Here is a 26031-nt window from a genome sequence, read left to right as displayed (position 1 = left end):
ACTAACAAAGATCATTAACTAACTAATATAATATTAGTCCACTAAAAATCCCCCCCTAGCGTGTATATCTCGTCAACCAACACCATCGCAACACCTCGCCGGCCCAGTCTCTCGAAGATGCTCATACGAATAAGGTGTGCGTGCGTGCATTCATAGGAATGTGTGTATATACGTGTATATGAGCGATGATTGTATTTATGTTAAAAAATATAGTAAAGTATAGGTATTTGTCCTGTATCGCAGACATAACTATTTGTCGTATATCGCAGAAATGACCTCTTAAATTATATAACTTACGTACTTCACCTATTATTCAGAACTTAGTCATCATTGTATCCACAGTGAACTAAATATATCTTTAATCTTATTTTCTTCTAGTTGGAACCTACGAATGGGCCATTGCCAATAAGCACGAGGAAAGAAAGATATGCAAGTGTGTGTGTATAGAGGCAATGGAAAGGAAAAGTCATGGATGAATCGATGGGCATATGAACCAATTTTGGAAAATTAATTTTTAATTGTCTAAAAATTCTGAAAAATGTTTCATGCATACATCTTCACATTTTATGCGTGCACACGAAATTTTGTGGAAAAACAACTTTTTGTTTGGCTTGTGCAAAAAAGAAAAAAAATGTAATGAAACACTATTTAACATCCTTGAAATTTGTCTTTGTTACGAAGGCATAATAAAAAGACATTCTTCCATAAAACTTTGTGCCACGCACACATGTTGTGAAGATGTATGTGTGGAATTTTGTTTCAATTTTTTTACATTTTAGAACACGTTTAAAATGAATTTTTAGAAAACGGGTTCATATGCCCATGGGTTCAGTACATCTACACTCCAATGGAAATCCATATATAAGTCGACCAAATGACAAATTTCATCAAATTTCTGAAATATAAGTTTGTACATGTAAAAAACAGAATATTGCTAGTTCATACAGAAGCAAACCATCAAGTTGCATCAATATGACATCTTGCGGCTGTCCAAGAAAAGTCAGGTACACCGTACACGTGAAACCAATTGTAGAACTCGCTGACGGTAGAACCACACTTACTCATAATCTCGAGTTCATGACAAATGTGTTCATCCTTTGAGATGCAAACACTCAAAAAAATTGGTCTGCCATTAGCTTTGAGATAACTGTAACTCCCCGACGTACAGTTGCAGCCACATAATATGTTGGGCATTCAGATAAACCCGGGCCTTAATATGAATCCATTGAGAGAAATGAATGTGATGAACAGCTTCCCGATATGTCCATACCCTACTGTATTTATCCACCTTATGTTCGAGGGTCCCCATCATACATACCAAGGTTTCCTATTATGCGTGTGGTAAGAAATGCATGTGAATCAAGATATGTGATCTCCTTGTGCAAAATGTGTTATATATGGCTACACCATAAGCATAAGGTGTTTAGAGTAGTGTGAGTTACCTCCCAATCGGTGCCTCTATTTGAAGATCAAGCATAATTCTGTATTTGTTCAAATATAAACATTAAGTTGATCTGTACCTAACACCTGGTCATAAGTACACAAGGACCTTGTTACTACTGCAATACCTCCAACTAAAAAGTAAAAGATGATATTCAACACACATGCACACACCTTTGTGAGGAAATGAAAGACAATTGTCACTAACCTTGGCTTTTTGCAAAGCCGATCATGGTTGACGTGACCATAAAAAATGAATCCTTACGAAATATAGGGCATGTTTGGTTGCTGCTGGTGGTGGCCCTGCCAACCGTCAGCACGCCAAAAAATTGGCGGACGATTCAGCCGCCACGGTCTCACCAATATTTTGGCTACTTAATCAACATGGAGAGCTGATGGGCTCGGGGCAATGCAAATATTTGGAGCTGATCCAAACATCCGTCAACGCGCTGGTCAAGTCCAAAAAATTTGGTTGGGCAACCCTTGGCTCTTGTCCAAATAGCCCCATAATCCTATAATAATTAATACTGTACATAAGCAATGCATGTGCACTTTCAAAGGCAACAACTGATCGGCTTGGCGCATTTCCCATCATGGGAAGAAAGAGTTTCTAGATTTGCACATATCGCAGTCTTCGAATCATTAGAACCCCTTGGTAAAAAAATAGACATATTCTGCATCAACCAATGCGAGAACTTTCATACTGACACAAATGGTAATATGAACTCTTGCCAAATGGGGCGCACAAACACAACACTATATTTCATATAAGATTGCTCTCTCAGGATTAAAATATAGTTTCCTTTGCACCCTTTCTCAGATTGTTTTGAAGAAAAGAGCAAGAGAGCAACCACGAGTTCATCCTCTATCGTAGTTGCTCCCCCCATTATTTGTGTTGCAGGTTCATGTGTTGGTCCTAACCAGATACGATTGTTCTCAAGAAAATTGGTTTGGCTGGGTAACAGAAGAACAAAAAGGACGAAGAAGTGCCTTGGCTAGTGCTTCCAGTTCGCCACGATCGGAGACCCTATCTAGAAGCCTGCAAATTAGCGCGTAGGCAGGGCATGTGGAGGCATACCTAGGTCGCCGTCGCACCTCACGGAGGAGCGGTGGCGAGGTCGGCGAAGGAGGCGCTGCCGATGAGGATTTGATTGCGGAGCTCGACGTGGCGTGCGGCGACATCGGTGTCCTTGGTGGTAGAGAAGACATGGCCCTTGGGCTTCTCCCAGTCCCAGGACGCCTCGCGCCGCTCCTCCTCGTGCTTGATCCAGATGTAGAAAGCGCGCCCCATCTCCTTCGCTGCCGCCACAGTCGGGATCAGGTTGAGGTGATGGACGTGTCAATATGTGCGAATACCCGATTTGTTTCCTAATTAGACGTGATCGTCATTAGTTTCCTAATAATACGTCATCATGATTATGGTTTCCTAATTAATCGGGTGTGGAGTTTCATATTTTTCTCCGCGATGGAGCATGGTTAGTCAATGCAAATTGTTAAGTGCACACAGAGAATGGATTAGGTTAAGGCTAGCCGTTAGATTGAATTTTGTGGGCCTAATCATGCGGTAATAATAGATCCGTGTACGTTTTATTAGGTGTACATAAAAAAGTTCTTGTTTGCTTGTTTATTAGTAGTATAGATAATCAATATTTCAAATAGAACGAAGAACACATAAAATTCATCAAATGTATCACTAAATAAATCTATTACAATCTTTACAACACAGATATGCTACAATATGCTACTCTTCACTGAGTAGGACTTCACGACTTCGCACTTCATACTTGAGCTTTTGTAAAAGAGGAACCACCACAATTTTAAGTCTATAAACATGTGTATATATCATGCCACATCAATTTTGAGTTTCATTCTTGACAAACCTCCATTTCTACAGGTTTGCCTTCGGCTTCATTCATGTTCCGAGATGATTGTTCTTGGTGCTTCTCCATCTTTGTAGGCTCATCTTTAGGTTCACACATGTCCCGACCTGGCTGTTCCTGGTGCTCCTCCATTTCTTTATTTGCTTGCATAACCTAAGGAATTTCGTCACTTGGTAGGGCAAGAAAATACACACTCATGGCACCAACCTAATCTACATAAAGACTTTGTTATAGAACTACGACGAGTACTGTTTAAAAATGAACCAAGTCAACAAATCAAACACCAATAGGGTATGTATACCACAAATAAACTTCCCACGTATATGAACTGAACAATTACATCTCAGATTTATTTTCTTGCAACCAATAATTAAATAAATAGATATTCTACTAGGGTGAAAATAACATGACATCGGAACTTTAAAATGTCATTTGAAATTAAAGAAACAAATGTAATGGGAACTCTAAACTATTCACTAGCTAACACATTCAGAGTTGCATCCAAGAAAAAAAGGTTATACAGAACCAACAATCTCAATATCTTCCAAGGAAACATACTATATTGGTTACTAGTGGCGCGATGGGTTCATTATCTTTTAGCTAAAGAAAACATTTGTCTAGCTGCCTTTGACATGTGAAAACTATGTGTGTGTAGCAATTATGAAACATGCTAGTATTGTAGCGAGTACTAGCAGGCGTGCTCTGTGATACTTTGTGCCCTGATTTACATGAGCATGTGCCGATCTACATGCAATTTTTATACATGGTAGAGCATCTAATATGTCTGTTGATGAATCCCTATTTGCACTTTAGCTGGACTGTGTAACATGGCTAACTGGCTACAGGAATTTGGGTTGTGGTTGAATCAACCTTGGCGGCCACCGGTGAGCTTGACCTGGACGCCCTTGTCGACAAACTTGGCCAAGTGAAGCACCATCTCCTTGCGCCCCGCGTGAGCAAAAAACAACAGCAAAGCATCAACAACACACTTGCATCAACACAAATCAAATAAAGTGAGTTGAAGAATCGAGCGAGCAGACAGGGGAGAACCTGAGTTGCTGCTGTTGACGGGCCTCCTGCTGTTCATGGTCGAGGGTACAACTTGACCATCCCGCCCGTCGCGGTCCTCAAATGGCTCGTCAGCGTCTGCCGAGCGTCGCATCAGGTCACGTGGGGACGAGGGAGGGGGCATCGGCGGTGAGGTGTAGCGCACCAACACCCTTCCTTTCCTCGTTGCCTTCCACGGCGACCACCTCCAATCCACCACCTCCCTCACACGTCCCCCACCCTTGTCTAGCGCCCTCGCGTGGTCTGCAACCGCCGGTTCACAAAAGATCAGAGCCCGTGCCCGCAGATAGAGAGGGAGGGAGAGAGAGTACCTGTTTGGAGAGCTCTGAAGGAGGGGGCGAAGGTCACCGTCGTACGCCGCCTGGAGGAGGGGGCGGCGGAGGGACGTGTCGATCTGGATCGAGGAGAGGGAGGTGGCGTGCCAAACCCTATCGCTTGGTCATCGGAGGCCACGCGTGCTGGCTCTCACATGAGGGCAGGGAGGAAAGGAGTGTGGGGGCAAATAGCAAGCGGTGGGGAACCGTTGGGGCGGCGTGGGGTGGCGTCGGTTGCCCCGATCCAATCTGGATCGGGAGGGAGAGGGGAGAGTGAATCGGGGTGGGGGAGTGGGGGAGTGGGTAGGGTTTCACGGCAGGGGGGATATACCCCCTGGTGAGGCGGGCTGACGAGTTGGCTGGATGGGCCGGTTGGCCTAGTGGGTCGAGGCCTAGTTGGGCTAGGGGAGGTACTATTTTTCATTTTAAATCTTTTTCATTTCTGTTTTATTAAAAAGTTGTGTTTTAGTTAATTTCAACACCACTTTAAATTAGAAAATTTGTGTGACTTGCTCCACTAAATAAGATGCAATATTATGCATATCCATAAAAAGTTTGGAAATTATTTGAACAACTTGACAATTTTCACAAAACAAAAGAGCATTTAAGAATTGCTTTTTGGTTATGTTTTCAAAGGTGGGGTCCACAACAGCTTGAGGGTGGTCTTGTTATCCTTAACAACAATTTTTTTGGAATTATTGCCAAGTGTGTAACATTTTTCCCTTGTTGTTTAAGGATTTATTTTATCATATAAATTTTAAATCTTTTCTAATGATGGAATTTAAAATGAGATATGATTTCCAAATGTGATGAAGCACTCCTTAGCAAAAGCATTAGTTTAATCATGGTGATCACTATAGCTTGATTACACATCATTACTATAGCATATTCCATGGATGTCACACAATGGGATTATTGGAATTCATGGCTGAAATGGGCATGAAAAATTCAAAATAAAAAATAAAAAATTTGGAAAATCTTCGGATTGTGCCATCAAATGTGACCAAGTTACGAAGAAAAATAATAAAATCATAATAAGACAATTATTTAAAAAAAAGTGTTCTCATAAATGAACTATCATGTTTGAAAATTCATGGTTTTTAAGCCAAACGATCAATCTTATGGCCATATTCACGGAATAGTTTGCTCAAATGATCTCATATTATGCACAATGGTGTATATTAGAATGGAAAAACAATGTTGCCTAAGGAAGTTTTTCATTTTCTTTGTACAAAAAATTCATTTTTCATTTTTCGAGTGCCGCAAATGAGTTGTTTTGTAAAGGACCTACCATATATTTGTTGCAAGATTGGAACAAATCATTGTTATAAAATACTAGTCCATATTTAATGTACAATTGACCAAATGGTTGGATGTAAATAGCTTTTATCCACCTCTCGTGAAAAGGACAAATTCCGCCAATTTAGTTGGAAGCGGGTCAAATTTAAACTGCAGCTACCTTATATCTTGCTCATGATTTTTTCCAAAAATAATTTCTAGGTACATAACTATCTATTTAATCAAAGAAAGACCATTCTGAGATTCAACCACTAGCTAGGAATGGTCATGCCCACTGTTTTGACCGCATTTTGCAACGGGCATGAAAAATAAAAATAAAATCAAAAAATTGGAAGACCTCCGCATTGTGCCATAAAATGTGACTAAGTTATTAGAAAAAATAATAAAAACTTGTAATACGGCAATTATTTTTAAATATTGTTCTCACAAGTGAGCTATCATGTTTGAAGGTTCATGGCTTTCAAGCCAAATGACCAATCTTATGGTCACATTCATGGAATAGTTTGCTCACATGATCTCATATTATGCACAAGAGTGCATATTGGAATGACAAATGATGTTTCCTAAGGAAGTTTTATTTTTCCTTGGACGAAAAATTCATTTTCCATTTTTCGAGTGCCCCAAATGATTTTTTTTGTGAAGGACCTACCATATATTTGTTGCAAGATTCGACAAAATTATTTTTCTAAAATACTAATCCATATTTAATGTACAATTGATCAAATGGTTGGGTGTAAATAGGTATTATCTACCTCTCGTGAAAAAAACAATTTTTCGCCGATTCAACTAGAAGTTGGACAATTTTAAATTGCACCTGCCTTATAGGTTGCTCATGTTTTTTTCCAAAAATAATTTTTGGATACATAAGTATCTATTTAATCAGATAAAGACAAAAAGTTTTCAAAGATTCAACCACTAGCTAGGAACGGTCATGCTCGCCGTTTTGACCGTATTTTGAAACGGGCATGAAAAAATAAAAAATCTCAAAAAATTGTAAAATCTTCACATTGTGCCGTAAAATGAGACCAAGTTACGAGAAAATAATAATAATTTGTAATACGGTAATTATTTTTTAAATATGTTCTTACAAATGAGCTATCATGTATGAAGATTCATTCTTTCAAGCCAAATGATCAATTTTTTGGCCACATTCATGGCATAGTTTGCTCTAATGATTTAATATTATGTAAAAGGGTGCATATTGAAATGACAAACAATGTTGCCTAAGGAATTTGTTATTTTATTTGGACAAAAAATTAATTTTCCATTTTTCGAGTGTCCCAAATAAGTTTTTTTGTGAAGGATGTACCATATATTTGTTGCAAGATGGGACCAAATCATTTTTATAAAATACTAGTCCATATTTAATGTACAATTTATCAAATGGTTGGGTGTAAATATCTTTAATCCACCTCTTGTGAAAAAGCCAAATTTCCGTCGATTGAAGTGGAAGCACGTCAAATTTGAACTGCAGCTGCCTTATATCTTGGTCATGATTTTGTCCAAAAATAATTTCTACGTACATAATTATATATTTAATCATAGAAAGACCAAAAGTGTTGCAAGATTCAACCACTAGTTAGGAACAAGCATGCCCGCCGTTTTGACCGCATTTTGAAACGGCCAAACGGGCATGAAAAATAAAAAAAATAAAAAAGATTGGAAAATCTATGCATTGTGCCATAAAATGTGGCCCAAGTTATTAGGAAAAAAATAAAAACTTGTAATACGACAATTATTTTTAAATAATGTTCTCACAAGTTAGCTATCATGTTTGAAGATTCATGGCTTCCAAGCCAAATAACCAATCTTATGTCCACATTCATCGAATAGTGTTTGCTCAAATGATCTCATATTGTGCACAAGGGTGCATATTGGAATGTCAAACGATGTTGTCTAAGGAAATTTCATTTTCTTTGGACGAAAAATTCATTTTTCCATTTTTCGAATGCCCTAAATGAGTTTTTTGTGAAGGACATACCATATATTGATTGCAAGATTGGACAAATTAATTTTTCTAAAATACTAGTCCATATTGAATGTACAATTGACCAACTGGTTGGGTATGTAAATAGATTTTATCCACCTCTCGTGAAAAACACAAATTTCTACCGATTCAATTGGAAATGGGTCAATTTGAAACTACAGCTGCCTTATAGCTTGCTCATAATTTTTTTCAAAAATAATTTATATGTACATAAGTATCTATTTAATCATAGAAAGACCAAATTTTTTCCAAGATTCAACTACGAGTTAGGAATGGTCATTCCCGCTGTTTTGACCGCATTTTGAAACGGACATGAAAAATTCAAACAAAAGTCAAAAAATTGGAAAACCTTGGCATTGTGCCATAAAATATGACCAAGTTACGAGGAAAAATAATAAACTTATAATACAAAAATTATTTTAAAAAAGTGTTCTCAGAAATGAGATATGATGTATGAAGATTCATGTTTTCAAGACAAATGATCAATCTTATGGCCACATTCATGGAATAGTTTGCTCAAATGATCTAACATTATGCACAGGGGTGTATATTGGAATGACAAACAATTTTTCCTAAGGAAGTTTTCATTTTCTTTGGACGAAAAATTCATTTTCCATTTTTTGAGTGCCCAAATGAATTTTTTTGTGAAGGACCTACCATATATTTGTTGCAAGATTGGACCAAATCATTTTTATAAAATACTAGTCCATATTTCATTTACAATAGACCAAATTGTTGGGTGTAAATAGCTTTGATCCACCTCTCGTGAAAAAGACAAATTTCCACCGATTTAGTTGGAAGCGGGTCAAATTTGGAAGCGGGTCAAATTTGAACTGCACCTGCCTTATAGCTTGCTCATGAATTTTTCCAAAAATAATTTCTTGGTACATAATTATGAACTTATAAAATATTAGTCCATATTTAGTGTACAATTGACCAAATTGTTGGGTGTAAATAGCTTTTGATCCATCTCTCATGAAAAAGACAAATTCCCGCCGATTCAGCTCGAAGCGGGTCAAATTTGAACTGCAGTTGCCTTATAGCTTGCTCATGATTTTTTCCAAAAATAATTTGTAGGTACATAAGTATCTATTTAATCAAAGAATGACCATTTTTTTTTCCAAGATTCAACCACCATCTAGGAACGGTGATGCTCGCCGTTTTGACCGCATTTTGAAAAGGCCAAACGAGCATCAACAATTCAAAAAAAATAAAAAAATTGGAAAGCCTTCACATTATGCCATAAAATTTGACCAAGTTATGACGAAAAAAAATCTTGTAATACAGCAATTATTTTTGAAAAGTGTTCTCAAAATGAGTTATTATGTATGAAGATTCATGTCTTTTAAGCCAAATGATCAATCTTATGGCCACATTCATGGCATAGTTTTCTCAAACGATCTCATATTGTGCACAAGGGTTCATATTGGAATGACAACCAATGTTGCCTAAGAAAGTTTTCACTTTATTTGGACGAAAAATTCATTTTCCATTTTTCGAGTGCCTTAAATGAGTTTTTTTGTGAAGGACCTACCATAGATTTGTTGCAAGATTGGACCAAATCATTTTTTTAAAATATTAGTCCATATTTAATGTACAATTGACCAAATTTTTGGGTGTAAATAACTTTTATCCACCTCTCGTGAAAAAGACAAATTTCCGCCGATTCAGTTGGAAGCGGGTTAATTTTGAATTGCAGCTGCCTTATAGCTTGCTCATGATTTTTTCCAAAAATAATTTATAGGTACATAAGTACACATTTTATCAGAGATACATGGTGTGGTGGCAAGACATCGAGGTTTGGATGGTGTCTGAGGACCCCAACTCTAGAGCGCGTAAGTGAGCATGCCATCCTCATGGTCACCGCGCGACTGTGGCATTTCCACACATTCTGGGAGGCCTAGGCATGTCTGGTGGGTTGGTCACTCCCTCGATAAGTGTTAGGAAGAATAATACAACAGAAGAATCTCACGAGGAGACTCGACTAAGCCCAAACTTTAATTAGCGGCCAAGTGTTTGATTAGCGGTGGGGGAAATTCACTGGCCAATGGGCGTGAGTTTTGGATGAGGATGGTTATACACTAAGGATACTATCTTGGCAAATTTTTTAGCTCAAATGGAGGAGCCTAGGTGGCATTTCTTTGCAAAGTACCACACTGGGCAGAAATATGGATGTTGAATCTGGGTTGAAATGAATGAATGGATTGAGATGAAGTTTGGTGGAGGATGGTCATTTGGGCATAGAAAACCACCATCAAAATTTGGTACCATTTGGACATGCCAAAGTGGCACTTCCTTCACAATGCTCTTCTCTGGACAGTAACTTGGAAAAATTATTGAGAGGAATTGGCTAAATGAAATGAGCTCGGATTTGGTGGAGGTAAGCTATATAAGTAGGAAAATGCCATGGTAAATTGTAAGCAATATAAAATATATTTGCTTCACAAACTGAAAGTATGACCAGAATAAAAGATTGGATGATGAGCTCACATGGATTGCTGGATAGATCTCTAATTTTATGGAGAGTGATGATTTGGGCATATGGAATATTTCGAAAGATCATAGATCATTTGGATAATCTTAGCTAGTACTTCCTTCACAAAGCTTCTCTCTAGGTACAAACTTTGGAAATTTGCCGAGGAAGATTTAGTAGAAAAATAGAGATGAGTATCAGCATGTGGAAATTATTTGAATATGGAAGATTGCCAAAAAAGTTTGCGGGCAATAGGAGGGGTCTAGATAGCACTTGCTTCGCAATGTGCCAATCTGGACAGAAAATAGAAATTGATGCTGGGCTCACATAGATGATTGGATTAATCTGCAATTTGAAGGAGGATGATAATTTGGCCACATGAAGGAACTGTAAAAATTTCATACCATTTGGATAAATAAAAATGATACTTCCTTCACAATGCTCTATAGTGAAGAGAACATTGGGAAAAATACTGAGGGAAATTGGCTAAATTAAATGAGCTAAAATTTGGTGGAGGGAGTTTATATGGTTAGGGTCATGTCCTAGTAAATGGTCATCAATTATAAAGCAATATAAAATGTAGTTGCTTCAGAAACTGAAAATATTAACTGAAACAAAGATTCGATGGTGAGCTCACATGGATTGTTAGTTGGGGCTCAAATTTTGTGGAGAGCTATGATTTGGGCATATAAAAGATATGGTAAAACTTTAACTCATTAGGATATTCCTAGCTAGTACTTCCTTCACAAAGCTTCTAGCTGAATAGAAACTTTGGAAATTTCTGAGAAAAATTTACTTGGCAAATGGAGATGAATTTTTTCATGAGACGATGATTTGGCTAGGAAAGAGTGCCCAAAATTTTTGAGGGCAATTATGAAAATGTAAGTAGCACTTCCTTCACAAAGTGCTATTCCAAACAGAATAGGAAAATGAATATTGCTGAATTATTTTTAAACTAGCGAAGGAAAGGTTTTGACATATTTGAGGAATATATGATCCAAAGAATTTATGAGAATATTTCGGGAATTTTGGGAATGAGACAAATGTAGGTTGCTTCATAACCTAGGGAAAAAATTGACACATGGACGACACATAGGCGAAACTGATGTGGTGGCCCCTAGTCATAGCAATGCACCACAATTTACAAGGCTATGACTATCTATATTGGTCATGATCAGCAAGAAATAAGGTAGCGAACCAGTGCTGTCTGCTTTACGACCTTTCCGTGTAAGGGAATTACGATCTTTCTGACCACTTGGTCATTATGGTTTAGCGTTTGGAGCCCCCCGAGCCCACCTTCCCTCCCCGAACAGCTTACGACCAATTGGATATAAAATGGTCATAGATTTACGACCATTTCTTCTAGGGTCACTGTCATAAGATCGCAAGTTGACATATTTCTTGTAGTGACGGTACAATGCAGATGCTCAACTATACCTATTCATAAGAGAAATAAGTATTCTTAGTCCGTCATCAATATTTACAGGAAATTCCTTCCTTTTTTTACAAGATGAGATGTTTTAAAATTACTTCATGGATTTTCGGAAACAAGCGTCAACAAAGACTACTATGTGCATTGGCTAAAAATATATTACGCGATGTACAAGAGACGGACACACCGCGTGCTCCTTCGCGGCCTCGATGGTACCTGCCATACCCCAGCTGCCTCCTCGCCGAGTGCAACATCGTTCGACATGGAGCCGCAAGTGTTGTTGTCATGGCCCTCACCATCCATTGCGGTCGTGAACTGCGACATCGCATCCTCATCCGATCATGGCCTTCATGCTCGGAGAGGCGAATTTTGACGCTCACAATCGGAACCGGATCTTCGGTTGCGGGATGTTACGATATTGGCAGATGCATATATGGCGTTTTGATCAGCCAGAGCAAGAAGTAAATTTGTAATCGATCAATTGAGCTGCTCTGATTTACTGCAATATTATGGTCTCGATATGTGTGGGCTCGACCTCCGTTGACCAGTGACGCACTGTGGCATGCTATGGGCGGCGAGAACTCAGGACCTAAGGTTGTTCACTCCGGCGTATGGTTCTGGTGAGTAGACACATAGAGGCACAAGAGACCCGTGCCCCCTCCTGCATCTTGCTGGCAGCGGACGCAGCATGCTGAGGGATAAGACCACTAGGATGCCCACGGCCATCCTGCGTTTCCGACGGCGTCGCCTGCCTTGCTCGTCACCATCCTGCTTTCCCGAGGGTGTTGCGTGCCTTGCTTGATGTTCCCGACGACGATGACGAGGAAGTAGGCTGTGTAAAGGGAAGTCGTGGATGCTCACCGCATAAGAAACTGAACGCTTGGCGTGGCGCGGAGGACTCGAGCCTCTGTTTCTTTAACTTCTCGGGTTGTTAACAAGCGATCAAAAAACGAAAAATCCTACATGTACGGGCAGCTACGAAGAGCTACGTAACCTGCCTCTAATCCTCCTCTCTCCCCCCCCCCCCGATTTTCAAGGGGGTGGAGCGAGCCTCCCCCTTATTCCAATCAAACTTTGTCAAGTCAGAATCAGCCCGTAAACCATACGTAGCCTTTCATAGATGTAGCATTCCTCCCCAAAAACTGCTTCATACGTTTAAAATTTTTGTTTTTGGTTTCAGACAGCGTCAACAGATACTGTAAAATTATACGCGCGTTAAACTTTTTTAAGCATGCGCTAAGAAACGCTATCGCGCATCATATTTTGGGCATCGGATGGCGCGCGCTTCACAATTTGAACTACGCGTGGCGCGTTTTTATACGACTGTTGAAGATGCTCTGGCCTTCACGTATTAAAAGTGCTACAGTGGTGAGATAAAACATTTATTTGACACGAATTTTTTGTGCGGCTGTTGGATATGCTCTTAGGAACCCACGTGTCAATGGTTCGAAAAAGGACATGCGAGATGGAATTCTACTATATCGTTCGACATTGATCTAACATTGATAATGTTGCGTATTGAATACCTCTTCTCCCGTGTGCGCAACCTCGTCAACTCGCATATGCATGCCATGATCTTCAATGACTTGAGGAGCGTCCTTCCATGGGTGCTTATGAAAGCACGACAACGACATCGTTAGAGATCATTGATCCCCGACTTACGCAACTGCTGCATGAGAAGCGGCAACAAGGTGTTTATTGGTGAGCAAGCAGTCACATCGACGACATGCAGGAAAAAAGTAATTGATTAAATAATCAAGGAACCGACTATGCAGCGGCTGTTGGGGAACGTCGCAAGGGAAACAAAAATTTTCCTACGCGCACGAAGACCTATCATGGTGATGTCCATCTACGAGAGGGGATGAGTGATCTACGTACCCTTGTAGATCGTACAGCAGAAGCGTTAGTGAACGCGGTTGATGTAGTGGAACGTCCTCACGTCCATCGATCCGCCCCGCGAACAATCCCGCGATCAGTCCCACGATCTAGTACCGAACGGACGGCACCTCCGCGTTCAGCACATGTACAACTCGACGATGATCTCGGCCTTCTTGATCCAGCAAGAGAGACGGAGAGGTAGAAGAGTTCTCCGGCAGCGTGACGGCGCTCCGGAGGTTGGTGATGATCTTGTCTCAGCAGGGCTCCGCCCGAGCTCCGCAGAAACGCGATCTAGAGGAAAAACTATGGAGGTATGTGGTCGGGCAGCCGTGAGAAAGTCGTCTCAAATCAGCCCTAAAACCTCCGTATATATAGGTGGGAGGGAGGGGAGGAGGCAGCCTCAAAACCTAAAGGTTTGGCCAAAATTGGAGGTGGAGGAGTCCTACTCCAATCCTACTTGGAGTAGGATTCCACCTTCCCACTTGGAAACTCTTTCCACCTTGTGTTTTTTCCTTCTCAAACCTTATGGGCCTTAGTGGGAACTTATTCCAGCCCACTAGGGGCTGGTTTATCTCTTCCCATAGCCCATGAGACCCCTTGGGGCGTGACACCCCTCCCGATGGTCCCCGGCACCCCTCCCGGCACTCCCGGTACACTACCGATGAGCCCAAAACTTTTCCAGTAATGCACGAAAACCTTCCGGTAACCAAATGAGGTCATCCTATATATCAATCTTCGTTTCCGGACCATTCCGGAAACCCTCGTGACGTCCGTGATCTCATCCGGGACTCCGAACAACATTCGGTAACCAACCATATAACTCAAATACGCATAAAACAACGTCGAACCTTAAGTGTGCAGACCCTGCGGGTTCGAGAACTATGTAGACATGACCCGAGAGACTCCTCGGTCAATATCCAATAGCGGGACCTGGATGCCCATATTGGATCCTACATATTCTACGAAGATCTTATCGTTTGAACCTCAGTGCCAAGGATTCATATAATCCCGTATGTCATTCCCTTTGTCCTTCGGTATGTTACTTGCCCGAGATTCGATCGTTAGTATCCGCATACCTATTTCAATCTCGTTTACCGGCAAGTCTCTTTACTCGTTCCGTAATACAAGATCCCGCAACTTACATTAAGTTATATTGCTTGCAAGGCTTGTGTGTGATGTTGTATTACCGAGTGGGCCCCGAGATACCTCTCCGTCACACGGAGTGACAAATCCCAGTCTCGATCCATACTAACTCAACGAACACCTTCGGAGATACCTGTAGAGCATCTTTATAGTCACCCAGTTACGTTGCGACGTTTGATACACACAAAGCATTCCTCCGGTGTCCGTGAGTTATATGATCTCATGGTCATAGGAACAAATACTTGACACGCAGAAAACAGTAGCAACAAAATGACACGATCAACATGCTACGTCTATTAGTTTGGGTCTAGTCCATCACATGATTCTCCTAATGATGTGATCCTGTTATCAAGTGACAACACTTGCCTATGGCCAGGAAACCTTGACCATCTTTGATCAACGAGCTAGTCAACTAGAGGCTTACTAGGGACAGTGTTTTGTCTATGCATCCACACAAGTATTGTGTTTCCAATCAATACAATTATAGCATGGATAATAAACGATTATCATGAACTAAGAAATATAATAATAACTAATTTATTATTGCCTCTAGGGCATATTTCCAACAGTCTCCCACTTGCACTAGAGTCAATAATCTAGTTCACATCACCATGTGATTCCAACGAATACAACACCCATATAGTTATGGGGTCTGATCACGTCTTGCTCGTGAGAGAGGTTTTAGTCAACGGTTCTGAAACTTTCAGATCCGTGTGTTCTTTACAAATCTTTATGTCATCTTATAGATGCTGCTACTATGTGCTATTCGGAAATACTCCAAACATCTACTCTACTATACGAATCCGTTTCACTACTCATAGTTATTCGGATTAGTGTCAAAGCTTGCATCAACGTAACCCTTTACGACAAACTCTTTAACCACCTCCATAATCGAGAAAAATTCCTTAGTCTATTTAGTTACTAAGGATAACTTTGACCGCTGATCAGTGATTCAATCCTGGATCACTCTGTGTACCTCTTTAACTAACTTGCCGCAAGGCACACATCAGGTGCGGTACTCAGCATGGCATACTTTAGAGTCTACGGCTAATGCATAGAAGACGACCTTCATCTATTCTCTTTATTCTGCCGGGGTAGAGTTTTGAGTCTTACTCAAATTCACACCTCACAACGCAACCAAGAACTCCTTCTTTGCTGATCTATTTTGAACTCTTTCAAAAACTTGTCAAGGCATGCATCTTGTTGAAACTTCCATTAAGCGCTTTCGATCTATCTCCATAGATCTTTGATGCTCAACGTTCAAGTAGCTCAATCCAGGTATTCCTTTGAAAACTCCTTTCAAACAACCTTGTATGTTTTACAGAAATTCTACATTACTTCTGATCCACAATATGTCAACCACATATACTTATCAGAAATTCTATAGTGCTCCCACTCACTTCTTTGGAAATACAAGTTTCTCATAAACCTTGTACAAACCCAAAATCTTTGATCATCTCATCAAAGTATATATATTCCAACTCCGAGATGCTTGCACCAGTCCATTGAAGGATCGCTGGAGCTTGCATACTTGCTAGTATCTTTAGGGTCGACAAAACCTCCTGGTTGTATCACATACAATGTTTGCTCAAGGAAACCGTCGAGGAAACAATGTTTTGACATCCTACGTGCAATATTTCATAAATAATGCATCAACAACTAACATAATTCTAACAGACCTTTAGCATCGCTACGAGTGAGAAAGTCTCATCATAGTCAACTGTTTGATCTTGTCGAAAACATCTTTGCGACAAGTCGAGCTTTTCTCAATAGTGACTTATCACCATCATCGTCTGTTTTCCTTTAAAGATCCATCTTTACTCAATAGTCCTATGACCATCAAGTAATTCTTCCAAAGTCTACACTTTGTTTTCATCCATGGATCCTCTCTCGGATTTCATGGCTTCCAGCCATTTGTCGGAATCTGGGCCCACCATCGCTTTCTCCATAACTCGTAGGTTCACTGTTGCTCAACAACATGACCTCCAAGACAGGGTTACCGTACTACTCTGCAGCAGTACGCGACCTTGTCGACCTACGAGGTTTTGTAGTAACTTGATTCGAAGCTCAATGATCACCATCATCAGCTTCCACTTCAATTGGTGTAGGCGCCACAGGAACAACTTCCTGCGCCCTGCTACACACTGGTTGAAGTGATGGTTCAGTAACCTCATCAAGTTCTACTACCCTCCCACTCAATTCTTTCGAGAGAAACCTTTCCTCGAGAAAGGATCCATTTCTAGACACAAACACTTTGCTTTCGGATCTGAGATAGGAGATGTACCCAACTGTTTTGGATACCCTATGAAGAAGCATTTATCCGCTTTGGGTTCGAGCTTATCAGACTGAAACTTTTTCACATAAGTGTCGAAGCCCCAAACTTTCAAGAAATGACAGTTTAGATTTCTCTAAACCCCAGTCTATACCGTGTCATCTCAACGGAAATACGCGGTGCCCTATTTAAAGTGAGTGCGGTTGTCTCTAATGCATAACCCATAAACGATAGTGGTAATTCGATAAGAGACATCATAGTATGCACCATACCAAATAGTGTGTGGCTATGACGTTCAGACACATCATCATACTATGATGTTCTAGGTGGCATGAACTGCAAAACTATTTCCACATTGTCTTAACTGCGTACCAAAACTCGTAACTCAGATATTCATTTCTATGATCATATCGCAGACAGTTTATCCTCTCGTTACGACGAACTTCACTCCGAAACAGAATTGAACTTTTCAATATTTCAGACTTGTGATTCATTAAGTAAATACTCTTGTATCTACTCAAATCGTCATTGAAGTAAGAACATAATGATATCCACTGCGTGCCTCAGCACCCATTGGACTGCATACATCAAAATGTATCTCTTCCAACAAGTTACTATATTGTTTCATCTCAATGAAAACAAGGCCTTGCTCATGTGGTATGATTTGCATGTCACTAGTGATTCGAAATCAGGTGAGTACAAAGATCCATTAGCATGGAGCCTCTTCATGCAATTTATACTGACATGACTCAAGCGGCAGTGCCACAAGTAAGTGGTACCATCATCATTAACTCGTATCTTTTGGCACCAATATCATGAACATGTGTAACACTACGATCGAGATTCAATAAACCATTGAAGGTGAATATTCAAGAAAATAGAGTAACTATTATTCTCTATAAATGAATAATCGTATTGCAATAAACACGATCCAATCATGTTCATGCTTAACGCAAGCACCAAATAACAATTATTTAGGTTTAACACCAATCCCGATGGTAGAGGGAGCGTGCGACGTTTGATCATATCAACCTTGAAAACACTTCCAACACGTATCGTCACCTCGCCTTTAGCTAGTCTCCGTTTATGCCGTAGCTTTCATTTCGTGTTACTAATCACTTAGCAACCGAACCGGTATCCAATACCCTCATGCTACTAGGAGTACTAGTAAAGTACACATCAACATCATGTATATCTAATATACTTCTCTTGACTTTTGCCAGCCTTCTTATCTACCAAGTATCTAGAGTTGCTCCGCCGCAGTGACTGTTCCCCTCGTTACATAAGCACTTAGTCTCGGGTTTGGGTTTAATCTTGGGTCTCTTCATTAGTGCAGCAACTGTTTTGCCGTTTCACGAAGTATCCCTTCTAGCCCTCGCCTTTCTTGAAACTTAGTGGTTTTTCAAACCATCAACTATTGATGCTCCTTCTTGATTTCTACTTTCGCAGTGTCAAACGTCGCGAATCTCTCAAAGATCATTGTATCTATCCTTGATATGTTATAGTTCATCACGAAGCTCTCAAAGCTTGGTGGCAGTGACTTTTGGAGAACCATCACTATCTCATCTGGAAGATTAGCTCCCACTTGATTCAAGTGATTGTCGTACTCAGACAATCTGAGCACACGCTCAACGATTGAGCTTTTCTCCTTTACTTTGTGGTCAAAGAATTTTGTTGGAGGTCTCGTACCTCTTAACAAGGGCACAAGCATGAAATCACAATTTCATCTCTTTAGAACATCACTTATGTTCCGTGACGTTTAAAACGTTTTCGGTGCCTTGCTTCTAAGCCATTAAGTACTTTGCACTGAACTATCGTGTAGTCATCAGAAACGTGTATGTCGGATGTTCACAGCATCCACAGACGACGCTCGAGGTGCAGCACACCGAGTGGTGCATTAAGGACATAAGCCTTCTGCGCAGCAACGAGGACAATCCTCGGTTTTACAGACTCAGTCTGCAAAGTTTGCTACTATCAATTTTCAACTAAATTTTCTCTAGGAACATAAAAAAACAGTAGAGCTATAGCGCAAGCTACATCGTAATTCGCAAAGACCATTAGACTATGTTCATGACAATTAGTTCAATTAATCATATTACTTAAGAACTCCCACTCAAAAAGTACATCTCTCTAGTCATTTGAGTGGTACATGATCCAAATCCACTATCTCAAGTCCGATCATCACGTGAGTCGAGAATAGTTTCAGTGGTAAGCATCCCTATGCTAATCATATCAACTATACGATTCATGCTCGACCTTTCGGTCTCATGTGTTCCGAGGCCATGTCTGCACATGCTAGGCTCGTCAAGCTTAACCCGAGTGTTCTGCGTGTGCAACTGTTTTGCACCCGTTGTATGTGAACGTTGAGTCTATCACACCCGATCATCACGTGGTGTCTCGAAACGAAGAACTGTCGCAACGGTGCACAGTCGGGGAGAACACAATTTCGTCTTGAAATTTTAGTGAGAGATCACCTCATAATGCTACCGTCGTTCTAAGCAAAATAAGGTGCATAAAAGGATTAACATCACATGCAATTCATAAGTGACATGATATGGCCATCATCACGTGCTTCTTGATCTCCATCACCAAAGCACCGACACGATCTTCTTGTCACCGGCGCCACACCATGATCATCCATCAACGTGTTGCCATCGGGGTTGTCGTGCTACTTATGCTATTACTACTAAAGCTACATCCTAGCAAAATAGTAAGCGCATCTGCAAGCACAAACGTTAGTATAAAGACAACCCTATGGCTCCTGCCGGTTGCCGTACCATCGACGTGCAAGTCGATATTTCTATTACAACATGATCATCTCATACATCCAATATATCACATCACATCGTTGGCCATATCACATCACAATCATACCCTGCAAAAACAAGTTAGACGTCCTCTAATTTTGTTGTTGCATGTTTTACGTGGTGACCGAGGGTATCTAGTAGGATCGCATCTTACTTACCCAAACACCACAACGGAGATATATGAGTTGCTATTTAACCTCATCCAAGGACCTCCTCGGTCAAATCCGATTCAACTAAAGTTGGAGAAACAGTCACTTGCCAGTCATCTTTGAGCAAAGGGGGTTACTCGTAACGATGAAACCAGTCTCTCGTAAGCGTACGAGTAATGTCGGTCCAAGCCGCTTCAATCCAACAATACCGCGGAATCAAGAAAAGACTAAGGAGGGCAGCAAAACGCACATCACCGCCCATAAAAACTTTTGTGTTCTACTCGAGAAGACATCTACGCATGAACCTAGCTCATGATGCCACTGTTGGGGAACGTCGCAAGGGAAACAAAAATTTTCCTACGCGCACGAAGACCTATCATGGTGATGTCCATCTACGACAGGGGATGAGTGATCTACGTACCCTTGTATATCGTACAGCAAAAGCGTTAGTGAACGCGGTTGATGTAGTGGAACGTCCTCACGTCCCTCGATCCGCCCCGCGAACAATCCCGCGATCAGTCCCACGATCTAGTACAGAACGGACGGCACCTCCGCGTTCAGCACACGTACAACTCGACGATGATGTCGGCCTTCTTGATCCAGCAAGAGAGACGGAGAGGTGAAGAGTTCTCCGGCAGCGTGACGGCGCTCCGGAGGTTGGTGATGATCTTGTCTCAGCAGGGCTCCGCCCGAGCTCCGCAGAAACGCGATCTAGAGGAAAAACTATGGAGGTATGTGGTCGGGCAGCCGTGAGAAAGTCGTCTCAAATCAGCCCTAAAACCTCCGTATATATAGGTGGGAGGGAGGGGAGGAGGCAGCCTCAAAACCTAAAGGTTTGGCCGAAATTGGAGGTGGAGGAGTCCTACTCCAATCCTACTTGGAGTAGGATTCCACCTTCCCACTTGGAAACTCTTTCCACCTTGTGTTTTTTCCTTCTCAAACCTTATGGGCCTTAGTGGGAACTTATTCCAGCCCACTAGGGGCTGGTTTATCTCTTCCCATAGCCCATGAGACCCCTTGGGGCGTGACACCCCTCCCGATGGTCCCCGGCACCCCTCCCGGCACTCCCGGTACACTACCGATGAGCCCGAAACTTTTCCGGTAATGCACGAAAACCTTCCGGTAACCAAATGAGGTCATCCTATATATCAATCTTCGTTTCCGGACCATTCCGGAAACCCTCGTGACGTCTGTGATCTCATCCGGGACTCCGAACAACATTCGGTAACCAACCATATAACTCAAATACGCATAAAACAACGTCGAACCTTAAGTGTGCAGACCCTGCGGGTTCGAGAACTATGTAGACATGACCCGAGAGACTCCTCGGTCAATATCCAATAGCGGGACCTGGATGCCCATATTGGATCCTACATATTCTACGAAGATCTTATCGTTTGAACCTCAGTGCCAAGGATTCATATAATCCCGTATGTCATTCCCTTTGTCCTTCGGTATGTTACTTGCCCGAGATTCGATCGTTAGTATCCGCATACCTATTTCAATCTCGTTTACCGGCAAGTCTCTTTACTCGTTCCGTAATACAAGATCCCGCAACTTACATTAAGTTATATTGCTTGCAAGGCTTGTGTGTGATGTTGTATTACCGAGTGGGCCCCGAGATACCTCTCCGTCACACGGAGTGACAAATCCCAGTCTCGATCCATACTAACTCAACGAACACCTTCGGAGATACCTGTAGAGCATCTTTATAGTCACCCAGTTACGTTGCGACGTTTGATACACACAAAGCATTCCTCCGGTGTCCGTGAGTTATATGATCTCATGGTCATAGGAACAAATACTTGACACGCAGAAAACAGTAGCAACAAAATGACACGATCAACATGCTACGTCTATTAGTTTGGGTCTAGTCCATCACATGATTCTCCTAATGATGTGATCCTGTTATCAAGTGACAACACTTGCCTATGGCCAGGAAACCTTGACCATCTTTGATCAACGAGCTAGTCAACTAGAGGCTTACTAGGGACAGTGTTTTGTCTATGTATCCACACAAGTATTGTGTTTCCAATCAATACAATTATAGCATGGATAATAAACGATTATCATGAACTAAGAAATATAATAATAACTAATTTATTATTGCCTCTAGGGCATATTTCCAACAGCGGCGCCGCACCTTGGCGCTCTGGTGGGGCGGCTGTTGTAGAAATGCACAACGCTCACAAAGCAAAATAAAAAGGGAATGATTCATTAGTACTATTAAACTAAGTATTGCCATTAGTGAAAAGTAAGCTAAATACTGTAATAGTGCGGTTAGTTCCCTCTCTTTCTCCTCTGCATGCATGGAATAAAGTCAACAAGATTCCCATTAATGTTTGAAATTCAAAAACTTTTATCTACAAAATCGTTAATTCAATCGATGATCCGTTTTCACCATTGACTTCGTCGCGACGAGTTCTTCGAAACTAGATCCCATGTCGACATGTTTCGACAACTTTTTTTTCATTCATAATTGCCACATTTTTGACCCACTTGCCATATTATTAACCACTTACTTGCCTAAGAAAAATAACTTGATTGACACTTTTTAATGTTGTTTCGTACAAAACCTTGTAGCAATTTTCATTATACATGATATAAAAGCATGTCATTGGTTGTGTTTGTCAATTTAAATATGCCAACTTGTCATGTTTACATATAACTTTGTCAGAAAACTATTTTGTGTGCTTGTTAGTTTAACTATGCCGGATTGTCATATTTACAAACGATGAGCAAAAAAGATTTCTTGTGGTCACTAGTTTTAAATCCGTTGAGTTGTCATATTTTTACGTGCAATCACCTAAAAAAAGTTTTTTGTGCTTGTCATTTTGATTATGTCGAGATGTCATATTTATACGTAATTTTCAAAAATTTGGCGATTAAGTTATTTTTTATCAGACAAATAATTACTTACTAATATGACCAAGTAAGTGTAACAAATGTGGTAAGTACGAGCAAAAAAAAAAGATTACCGAAACATGTCAACATGGGATCTAGTTTGGAAGATTTCGTCGAAACAAAGTCAACGGCGAAAACGAATCATCGATCGAATTAATGGTTTAAGAGATAAAAGTTTTTGAATTCCGACCATCTAAAACGAATTAATGACATTTGTATGCATGCATGCATGATGAAGGAAGGACAACCCAAGCCGCGGCATGCAATGGCTACGGTGCGGCGCTTCTAAATATAATTTCTCAATAATCAAATGTTCACATGGTATGCAATATATTATATTTCATTCTATTTTTTAAAATCTCTTTTACTTACATCTAAAAGAGAACTAATTAGATGTTTCATTTGGTTTTATGCATTATAAGATTATTGGAGACTTATGTTATTTTTTCTCCTCGTAGCAACGCATGGGCATTTTTACTAATAAGCATTTACATATATTCATCCCTAATCACGCATCGTACACTTCACCCCTATGATAATCTCTAAAATACTGAATTGACACTATATTTTAGGAATGATAAAGCCATCATAGACATTTTCTCATCGATGGAACGTCTCCTCTCACTGAACAAACTTCGAGAAAATCCAGAAATAATTCAAGAAAAGAGAAAGGTGTAACAACATCCGGGTGCTACGTCACCCTCTATCAACTGTAAATTCAATGAGAAAACGTCTAATGAGTTTCTTCAAGAAAAAAACGAGCATCAGTGTCAAGTTTAGTACTTGAACCCTAATGAGTTGGTTCCACTACAAAAAATCTAACTATATGTTCTAAGCTGAGTTTGGCACGACACACTCATTATGAATTGTTCCAATACAAATAAATGATTAGAATTTAAAAAGCTAAGCGTCTAGACAATTGATGTATCCTTAATCCCAAACAATTTGCGAATTATATTGTTATCAGAGTGAGGTAAGCAATTTAAATTAGGTTTAAAATTAAGCCATAAAAACTCTACAATTATTATGTTGTTTTTCTACATTGCGGAGTCATTTCTGTGTTGCATGCCTCTAACGTAAAAATTATGTGGTTTTTCTACAATTAGTTCTATAACGATGCCGTTACAACCACATCTTGATCAAGCGAGGGCCCCTTGTTTTCTAAGGAGGCTGTCACGTACAACGACACTGTTAAAGATTAATTAAAATCCTAATAATCCATGCTTTATGTCGGTTGTGTAGTTAGCAACGGCCAAGTTACCGCCTATACAGTTACCGCCTTGTAATGGGTATAAATACCCCTAACATTCATTAATAAGAAAATACTGTTAATTTCAATCATTCTCCTTCTCTTCTTTTACTCTTTACACGTTATCATGCACTTGCTCTGCCAAGAGCGATTTGGCCACTAGAACAAAAAGAAAGCGAGAGGAAAGAGGGAAAACAGCGGCTCCCCGCATCTGGATGCGAAGACGCTCGCACGAGGACGGAGTCCTGAGAACGAAGCGCCCGACAGCCCACGGCGCCATTTTGCGCCCGGTGAGGCCACCCTCCCACGCTACCCGTCGGCGTCAAGCGACGACGAACGACAGGAAGCAACTCCGGCGATCTTCAACCATGGAACGAGATGCAAAGAGAAACAAGGCCACCATGAGAAGAAAACACATAATACAAGGAGTTAAAATTCCTTGCATCTACCAAGACGAGAAGAACAGAGAAGTAGAAAGAAAATAGAGAACTCACAGAACGCGCATCGGGAAATCGATCACGAAACACTAATTCCGTTCAATTTTTGTTCTTCCCGTGATCTGGAGATTAACTGCTTTTCTACACATAATATGTGAACATGGTGAGATGAACCGATGGTTGAAGCATCAACCGAAAGAAATCCATGACCAAGGAAGAGAAAACCTCAATCAATCAAGAAGAATCATCAAATCATACAAACAGAAGAAGGTATCATGTCTTTCTCGCCATCACTGCAGGCAGCAACCTCGTCGAGGACGCGCGCATAAGCATCACTCCTCCGGGCGCGGAGACCACATCCATCACACGCCGCTCCTCCGAGCGGACCTCGGCCCGGCTCCTCGCAGCGCAGCCGCATCACGTGATGGAGTGGCCCCGCGCTCAAGTCCGAGCAAACGGCCGCAGTCGGCGTTGCCCTGGCGCACAGCACCACGCACACCTCGATGCCACGACCCGAACGACGGCAGCGCCTTCCGGCGCGGCGACCTCCTCCCCACAACTACGGCGGCATAGAAAAAAAATCCCCTTACAGGAAAGGGAGCACAGCCCGGCGACGACGCGCGGCGCATCAGCGTCTCTAAGCAGGCAACAATGGGGATGGTTTCTCAATGGCCTACAGCCCACCACACACGCGCAGGAGATGAGATTGGAAATCCTTATCCAATTGGCATAGTTGCACTTTGGTCCTACTATTTTATCTACTACCAGAGAGGACCTGTATTTCTTACTCAAGCCCTTAGGCTTGTTTCAGTATGCAAAACAGCCTTGGGAATATAGATGCTAATCAAGTCATCATCTTTGTCTTTACCGCAAATATTCTTTATGACATGCATTTTGGGACAACAACTATAAATTTGCAATAAAACACATTTTTTCCTTGCAAATCCTAAGAATTAAAAGTGTCATACTCAATATGACTAGCCTAAATTTTATTTGTGAATCACAAAGTATTTGATGGCATCTACTGCATTTTTCGCAGATTATCCATCTCTACTGTAAGATCTTCATTTTGTCATTTTGGCAAGATGACTATCTTCAACGTGCTCTTTCAAATATTAATGTGCATATAGCCTATTTTTTGTGAATCACAAGGTATTGGTGACATCTACTGCATCATTTGCAGATTATTCACCCTTATTGTGAGGTCCACATCTTGTCAATTTTATAAGATGATTACCTTCAAAGTGCTCTTCCAAAATATTAATATTTGGCGTGACTACCTTAAGATATCATAAGGTA

At 40.8% G+C, this 26031-nt stretch overlaps 2 long non-coding RNA genes across 2 annotated transcripts; both read right to left on the bottom strand.

Annotated features, from left to right (window-relative positions):
- Nucleotides 1–862: 862 nt before the first annotated feature.
- On the bottom strand, nucleotides 863–4971 carry LOC123401378. Its single transcript, XR_006611074.1, has 5 exons — nucleotides 4700–4971; nucleotides 4191–4631; nucleotides 1649–3473; nucleotides 1443–1527; nucleotides 863–1327 (listed from the first exon to the last, which is right to left on the bottom strand). It is a non-coding gene; the product is annotated as an uncharacterized LOC123401378 (long non-coding RNA).
- A 19386-nt stretch (nucleotides 4972–24357) lies between these two features.
- On the bottom strand, nucleotides 24358–25097 carry LOC123402082. Its single transcript, XR_006611235.1, has 2 exons — nucleotides 24790–25097; nucleotides 24358–24655 (listed from the first exon to the last, which is right to left on the bottom strand). It is a non-coding gene; the product is annotated as an uncharacterized LOC123402082 (long non-coding RNA).
- Nucleotides 25098–26031: the final 934 nt, after the last annotated feature.

The sequence above is a fragment of the Hordeum vulgare genome, chromosome 6H, assembly GCF_904849725.1.
Source record: "Hordeum vulgare subsp. vulgare chromosome 6H, MorexV3_pseudomolecules_assembly, whole genome shotgun sequence".
Taxonomy (NCBI): domain Eukaryota; kingdom Viridiplantae; phylum Streptophyta; class Magnoliopsida; order Poales; family Poaceae; genus Hordeum; species Hordeum vulgare.
Note: the sequence above shows the minus strand (reverse complement) of the source record. Positions and strands in the feature narration are given on the sequence as shown.